Source organism: Oryctolagus cuniculus, chromosome 10 (assembly GCF_964237555.1).
Source record: "Oryctolagus cuniculus chromosome 10, mOryCun1.1, whole genome shotgun sequence".
NCBI classification, from domain to species: Eukaryota; Metazoa; Chordata; class Mammalia; order Lagomorpha; family Leporidae; genus Oryctolagus; species Oryctolagus cuniculus.
The window spans coordinates 49,298,900-49,305,946 of record NC_091441.1 but is presented as its reverse complement, the minus strand read 5'-3'; the positions used below and the strand labels follow the sequence as shown (position 1 = coordinate 49,305,946).

At 35.3% G+C, this 7,047-nt stretch overlaps 1 long non-coding RNA gene across 3 annotated transcripts in view; it reads left to right on the top strand.

Annotated features, from left to right (window-relative positions):
• Positions 1–533: 533 nt before the first annotated feature.
• The window catches only part of LOC138843952 (uncharacterized), a 48,110-nt gene continuing 41,596 nt past the window's right edge, over positions 534–7,047 (top strand). For 2 of the 3 annotated variants that reach the window (XR_011379195.1, XR_011379193.1), the window contains exons 1-3: positions 534–1,038; positions 3,866–3,968; positions 5,396–5,587. This is a non-coding gene — a long non-coding RNA (uncharacterized lncRNA). The remainder of the gene's footprint in view (positions 1,039–3,865; positions 3,969–5,395; positions 5,588–7,047) is intronic. The other variant, XR_011379194.1, reaches the window with a different exon arrangement.

The window sequence follows — 7,047 nt, the reverse complement described above, 5'->3', positions numbered from 1 at the left end:
CCAAAAATGTATCCTAACCATTATAGAATAGATGGTCCCAGATGTAAGATAATTCCGATTTTATGATGGCATGAAAGCAATATTTTATTCAGTACAAATAATACTTCAGTTTTGATCTTTTTGGGGATGGTGATATGCAGTACTATCCTTTTGCACAATACTGAGCACTGAATTAGCTCTCTGATCAGTCACACAATGATGAGAGGAAGCAACCCAGACTATTACAGTATATTGTGTTGATCAGCTGTGATGTTTGGTAGAGTAGGTGGATTGCATGTATTTTCAATTTATGATATTTTTAACTGTGGGCTCAGTGGGACAAACTACATTGGTAAGCTGAGGGTCACTTGTACTATGATTTAAAAATACCACAATGGATAGATTATAAAATATGTACTATATGTGTTTATTATATTTAAATATTAAGGAGTATTTTAATATGAGTTCCTTTACATGAATTAAGTGTGATAAACAAGCTATAATAAAATATGTGCTGTTATGTGTTTATTATATTTAAATATTAAGTATTTTGATGTGAGTTCCTTTACATGAATTAAGTGTGGTTTTGATATTGTTTCATTAAGTGGTTCACACAGAGAAATATCTCTTGTTAATATAAAACTTTGGAAAACTTGAAAAAGCAGTTGACTCCTGGCAAGAATTGTGACTTTCAGTGGAAATTGTGACTTTCAGTAAATGCCAGCAGCCTTTGCAAACTTTTCTGAGGACCAGTAGGTAGTGAAGACAGTAGGGCAGTCACATTTTACTACATTTTGTGGTCTGAATCCTGTATTCGCATATATTGTGACATATATGGGGGAATAGAGGAGTCGGGCTTTCTTGTGAGAGCTTTGCTGAATGTCAAAGAGATACTGAACTTGACCTCATTTACTCCTTGAAACTGCCTTTTGTCACAAGGATTGATCTTCTCATTTCAGTGATAAGGAACTCTGACTGAGAGCCTTTGGGTAAATTGCTCCAAGGTCACACAATCAGCAAGCAATGGAATCAGAATCAGAGTTTGAGTCCAGTTCTCAGGTATGGGGCAGTCGCAATACAACTATAATGTGACACTTTTCACAAGACACACAAGAAATATCTAAGGGAGTGATTATCAAACTGTTCTTTAGCATCCTGTGGTTTCAGTGATGAATTTTCCAACAAACAATAAAGAGTACGGCTTCTTGAGAAAGCTGTTCATCGTTTCATATATGGCATACTGTGCTTTTGGGTTTTTTGTTTGTTTCTTTGTTTTAGAACAACTGCACTCAGTAGAAAAGAATGACTTCTGCTATATATAATTTCAAAGCCTCTGGTCTGATGTGGGGAAGAATAATTGATTTTCCAAAGAAGGAGATATTGCATTAAGTAGAAGAAGAAAGCTTCCTGAGTGGATGTTATGCAATTTTTAAAGTTCCCTTTCAACAAGATGCCAAATGAAATCTTGAAGATGGATCCAAATTGAGAGTAAGGAAAGGACATTGCTGAGCTGTGAAAAAGGCCCTGACTGGACACTCTTGCTTGTGCTACTGACAAACGTCTTATTTTCGTCAAGATAATAGCTACTATATCACTGTATCAGATGTGATGTGTTTTGGAAAACTTAAAAGTGACTGTGTCAAAGTGATTTGAGAATGAATACTATGCCAGGTGAAGCTCCAGAAGCCGAAAGAAGTAGAGCCAAAGAGAAACATATGATTAAACCTGGCTGATGTACTTTGGCACAGCTAATCAAAAAAGACAGTCTAATAGAGCCAGCTAAGTACTTCCCCCTTATTCTTTCTCTGGGACTTAGGAACATTTTGAATTTTCATCAGTGTGACAGCTGAGCTCGTGCTGGTCAGAGCTAGTTAGCATTCCAGATAACTTACTTACCCATTTCAGTTTATAGATACATTAACTGTTGATTGAATAGTTTTCCAGAACATGATTTATTAAGGCAACATGTCCACACTCTGTGGTATGTGTTTTTGTTAAATTCATCTTTTTTGGAGATAATAGAATAAAATATACTTTATAGTTCAACATTTCTAACAATATAATATTCATGTTGTACAGATACCTAAAATGAGAAAATTTCTCATTTTCATATCATATGTCTTTTTGTGTTCTGTGACCTGTTGCAATCATTATTTATAGACTTTTTGAAAAAACAACAACACATTGTCATTGCAAATGACATGATAATTTAGATTACTTCTGCTGAATTGTGAGTCTCTCAAATTTGCTATCAATGTCTATTTCTGTGTTCATGACATCCAGCACTGTGTCTGGAACCCATTGCTTACTCATTAATTTTGCTGAAACATATCAACAATACACAGACATATAAGAGAGTACTGCAAAAAAGATCATAGCATAGACAAATGAAATGAAAATCTTAAGTTTAGTGTGGTACAAAGAATTTGAAACCAATATAGATTTTTCATAAAACATATTTTTCCTGAGGTTAGAGCATTTTATTTATCTGTTATTTATTTATCTGAGAGAGAGAGTGAGAGCAAGCTAGCTGCCATTGATGGTTCACTTCCTCAATTCCTACAACAATAGAGCTGGGCCAGGCCAAAGCCAGAAGCTGAGGAATTCAATCCAGTTCTCCCATGGGTGTGGTAGGGACCCAAGTACTTGAGCCATCACCTGCTGCTTCCCAAAGTGTGCATTAGAAGGAAGCTGAAATTAAGAGAAGAGCTGATCTGAATATAGGTATTCTGATATGGGATGTGGGCATCCGTAGCATCATCCTTAGAACTGCGCTAAAGGCTACTCCTCGTGAACTTTTAGAAGACCCTCAATATGTGTGAATTTCATACTTTTCTTTGCACCAAAATAAACATCATTTAATTTCATTTGGCATGCATAATTTGAAGCAACTTTGAATGTCCAATTAGTGTGAGTAGAAGTAAGGGCCATCAAAAGGATGTCCATGAATTAGATCGATTACCTTACATAGGAGGAACCATATGTGTAGAATCAGACAAGGGTGGAATGAGCTTTAGAGTGAAATATTTTTAGGTTAGCATTCTTGCCATGCTGTTTATTGGCTATGAAAAATTGTGATAACTCTCAGAGCTTTAGTTTTATTATCTATATTATCTATAAAATAAGGCCAGCCTCATAAAATTGCTGGAATAATAAGTATATTGTAATAATGTACATAAAACATAATGGGTATGTCCTTTAATTATAGTTTAAGAAAAAAAGATGTTAAAACTCTCAAAAGGCTGGTATAGAAGATTCTTTGGCTTAAATATGTTTGCATAGTAATTCTACATAGCTGGTGTGATTTAGCCTCCTTTTTTTCTATGCTTTCCAGAGAGTCAATTTCACTCTTTCTAAAATTCTCTGCAAACGCAAAAATAATAAAAAATCAAAATAGGACAATTGATATTGTACTATGTTTTCAGAGAAGATAAAGGAAAGAATCACAGACAACTTCAAAAGCAGAACAGAACAACCAAACTCTCATTCTTAAATTGCTTCTGCTTCCTCCTGTTTTCTTCTGCCTGGGTTAGCAGTCTCATTCTATTTTCTGTCTCTGGCCCGCCACACTCCGAATTCTTTAGTTTCTGCAGTCATGTTTATTCCAGTCTCTCTTCTACCCACCCTTGTTTAAAAATCATGCTCAACACCATTCAGAAAAATAAAACTAGCAAAACAACTAGACAATCTACTACTCCAGACAAGAATCCTCTGTGTGACTGTCACCTGTCAAGAATCCTCTGGTGGTGTTGAGAAGAGAGGGGAGTGAAGTGTCCCCATCTTTCCTAACAGGTAGACAGTTTCTAAAATGTGAATACATGGATGACTAAGAGAAGACAGCACTATTAACAGTATAGTTATTTAATATCTCAACTCCTCTTTCTAGGAGGCGGACACCATCCTGTTCATTCTTCATATCAGAAGCTACAATTTCTTTTTCTCTTGATGTTGATCTTACCCAGATTTCACCAGTGTGTGCATGCTTGGGGGTGAGAACAAACTTATTCAATTTAATTGGACAAATATTCACTAAGATCTATTGTGTGCCAAACACTATTCTAGGAATATATCAATGAAAAAACCCTACAGATTCCTGAGTTTGGGGGGGGTTTATATTCTGAGGGGGCAAATTGCCCACTGATAATGATTATAATGTTAAAAGTGAGAAAATTATATGTAATATGCTAGGAGGTGATACATGAGAAGGAATAGAGCAAAAATAGAATAAAGTGAAGAGATTGTTGTTTGAGGGAAGAGTCAGCTGTAATTTGACATATGTTAGTCAAGCTTAGCTGAGGTGAAAATTGAGGGAAGATTTGAAGATGTTTAAATGCTATGGTTTGAGTGTTTGTTCTTACTCCCCAATTCATTTGTTCAAATCTTTACCTACAAGGTGATGATAGTAGGAGGTGGGGCCATTGGGAGGTCTTTAGATAACAAGGGCAAAGCCCACATGAATGGGATTATTGGGTTTACAGAAGAGACCCAAGTGAACTCATTCACCCTTTCTGTCATATGAAGACTCATCAAGGAGGTGGCTTCTATGAACCAGGGAACTGTCCATCAGAAACCAAGCTTTCCAGCAGCTTGACTTGGACTTGTTACCATGACTGTGAAAACAAAATTCCTATTTCTCAGTAACTCAATCTAGAGCATTTTGTAACAGTAGTTTGCATGGACTAAACATAGAGTTATAATGCAGGACACTGATGGAAGAAGGTTCCTAACAGTAATCACAGCTTTTGCAAAGGCCCTGAGCAGAACACATGCTTGGATACCCTACAAAATTATTGTAAGGATGAAAAGAGAGGAAAGTCTTTGGAGTTCTTGTGGTAGAGTGGGAGATGTGCTGCCCACTTCTTCCTTTATGGAAGGACTTGCTGCCTGATGTGGAGAGAGTGGTGAGGACAGACACCAGATCTCAGCTCTTTCAGGGTTTCCTTTGGTTAGAGAGAATTGCCTTATTCACCATCATGTCCTTCCCAGGGTACTCTGTCTCTAACTGAGTGGCGTAAAAGACCAGCCATTTTCGTTCCATGTGTGACACAGTATTGGCACTACTTCCTCCAAGGCATTCTCTTAAGTTGGGTTTACGTATCAAATACTCTTCCCTCCATCCAATCCATTTTTCTTTCACAGCTTTGACCTTCCAGAGAACTCAACTTGTGACAACACTGAATTAATGTTATGATTCATTGCAACATGGATTAATTCTAAAATTTTACAAGTTTTAGGAACAAAATATTTGTGGTAGGAAGATCATAGACTTTTAATTATAAGAGATTTAGATGTAATTCCAGGCTTTTGGCCTTGGCCTGGTCCAGCCCTGGTTGTTGTGTCCATTTAGGGAGTGAACCAGTGGGTGGAAGATCTATTTTTCTTTCTCTCTCATTTTCTCTGTGTAATTGTCTTTCAGATAAATAAAACTTTAAAAAAAGGAAGGAGGGAAAGAAGAAAAGTGGAAGAAAGGAAGTAAGTAAAGGAAGAAAGAAGAAGGAAGGAAGGAAGATAGGAAAGAAGAAAGCAAGCAAGCAAGAAAGAAAAACATAACATGACCAGACTTAAGAATTCACACTCTGCTCTCTTTCCACTCACTGGCTCTCCAAAGGTAATACAAGAGATCAATTGCCCCATGTGTGCCTTTTATAAAATTGGAATTAGACAGTATGTATTTTGCTGTCTGTAAGTCTGGCTTCTTTGGCTCACATTTTGTTTGTGAGATTCCCCCATACTATTTCTTGTATTTGCAGTCACTCATTTTCATTACTACTTAGGTTCTACTGGGTGAATACAATTTTCTATCCTTTCTACTGCTGATGAACATTTAAGAGTCTTGCAAATATACTGTATTGTACGTTGTTACATTTGCCTTTATTGGAGAATGAATGTTTGCATTTCTCTTGAGTGAAAGTGTTGAATCAAAAGGCACGCCTATGACTAGTAGATATGGCCAAACATTTTTCTAAAGTCATTGTACTAATTATATTCCTCCATGTGGTAAGTGAAAATTTTGGTCACTTTGTACTTCTGTCAATGCTTAATAGCCTCTTTTTTATTTTTAAAATTTTAGCTGTTCTGGTAGCGGTAAGCTGGTGTCATATTATGGTTTTAATTTGCATTCCTTGAAGACAAATGAAGTACAGCAACTTTAATATGTTGATTGAGCATTTATAACCTTTTCTGTAAAGTTTCTATTCAGTTCTTTTGCCCAACAGGTTCCTTGTTTTTTTTTTTTTTCTTCTTAATATTCTCAGACATTATTACATATCTTTGATATAAGTTCTCCACTTACTATTTTACATGAGTTAGAAATATATTCTCCCGTGCTCTGATTTCCCTTACCTCTCTATTAATTATGATATCCTTTGTTGAACAGAGGTCTGAATCTCAAGATAGAACTGTTTAACATCTTTGTAACATGACTTTTATATCTATGTCTTATTTAAGAAAACTTTGCTTATGCTAATTTAACGAACTGCTTTTCTGTATTTTCTTCCAAACTTTTAATATTTTACTTCTCACACTAAGATCTCTAATTCATCTGAAAATGATATTTAAATATAATTTATCTGTAATCCATCTGAAAATGATATTTAAATGTAATTTAAAGTATTGGTCAAGGCATGTAAAAACACGCTTATCTAACTGATTTATTTAATGAAAAGTTTTCTTTCCCCACTGCACTGCAAAGCCACCTTTGCAATAAATCAGTTGGGTAGGTATATGTAGGTCTGTTTCTTGATCTATTTCTTTCAATTTTCCATTTGTCTATCTTGTGACAATACCATATTATATTAATTACTTTGATATTTGGTATTACATGTTTTTCAGTATTTTTCAAAAATTTGCTTTGCCTATTGTTGTCCGTTAATATTTCTATTTAAATAAAAAAATCTTGTTACAGTTTTTGAGTTGTGTATAGAGCAATTTGGAGATTACTGAAATTTCTGAAATGTTGAGTTTTTAGTCCATAAGTGGGGATTTTCTTTGTATGTGTTTAGGACTCTGATTTCATGGAAAAAGTCTTGTAATATTTTGTGTAGCAGTCATGAACATTTCACTTGATTT